We start from the raw sequence: 1,212 nt of genomic DNA on the forward strand, positions 1-1,212 counted from the left end.
GCCCGGCGATACACGTTTTTTAACACATCTTGTTAAAGCCATTGTTTTTTGAATTAAAAGTATACAGAGGCCAGGTGCGGTGGCTCACGCCTGTAATCACAGCACTTTGGGAGGCTAAGGTGGGCAGATCACTTGAGGTCAGGAGTTGAAGACCAGCCTAGCCAACATGGTGAAACCCTGTCTCTATTAAAAATACAAAATTACAGGCCGGGCGCGGTGGCTCACACCTATGATCCCAGCACTTTGGGAGGCCAAGGAGGGCGGATCACACGAGGTCAAGATATTGAGACCATCTTGGCCAACATGGTGAAACCCCGTCTCTACTAAAAATGCAAAAATTAGCTGGGTGTGGCGGTGTGCACCTGTAGTCCTAGCTACTCGGGAGGCTGAGGCAGGAGAATCACTTGAACCTGGTGGCAGAGGCTGCAGTGAGCTGAGATGGCACCACTGCACTCCGGCCTGGTGACAGTGCGAGACTCCATCTCAAAAAAAAAAAAAAAATTATCTGGGTGTGGTGGCACTTGCATATAGTCCCAGCTACTTGGGAGGCTGAGGAAGGAGAATTGCTTGAACCTGGGAGGTAGAGGTTGCAGTGAGCCGAGATGGTGACACTGCACTCCAGTTTGGGCAACAGAGAGTCTCCATCTCAAAAAACAAAAAATGGTGGGCACCTGTAACCCAGCTACTCAGGAGGCTGAGGCTGAGGCTGAGGCATGAGAATCATTTGATTCCAGGAGGCAGAGGCTGCAGTGAGCCGAGATCCAGCCTAGGTGACAGTGAGACTCCATCTCAAAAAACAAAACATATATACACGCATACAGAGAAACATGTAACTGGCAGCCAATTTAGAATTGTAATTTAATTAGATGTATTTTTATATCTATTGTACTGTAGTTTGATTAGGAAAAGGAGATATGTGAGCCAATATGAAAATATGGTGGCTCACACCTGTAATCCTAGCACTTTGGGAGGCCAAGGCAGGAAGATCATTTGAGTTCAGGAGTTGGAGACCAGCCTGGGCAACATAGTGAAACCTCATCTCTATTTTTTAAAAAAATGAAAAAAAAAAAATTTATAAAATAAAATTAGGTCGGGTGTGGTGGCTCAAGACTATAATCCCAGCACTTTGGGAGGCCGAGGCGGGTGGATCACCAGGTCAAGAGCTTGAGACCATCCTGGTCAACATGGTGAAACCCCATCTCTACAAAAAAA

This window comes from Cebus imitator, unplaced genomic scaffold, assembly GCF_001604975.1.
Source record: "Cebus imitator isolate Cc_AM_T3 unplaced genomic scaffold, Cebus_imitator-1.0 Scaffold121, whole genome shotgun sequence".
In the NCBI taxonomy this organism is placed as follows: Eukaryota; Metazoa; Chordata; class Mammalia; order Primates; family Cebidae; genus Cebus; species Cebus imitator.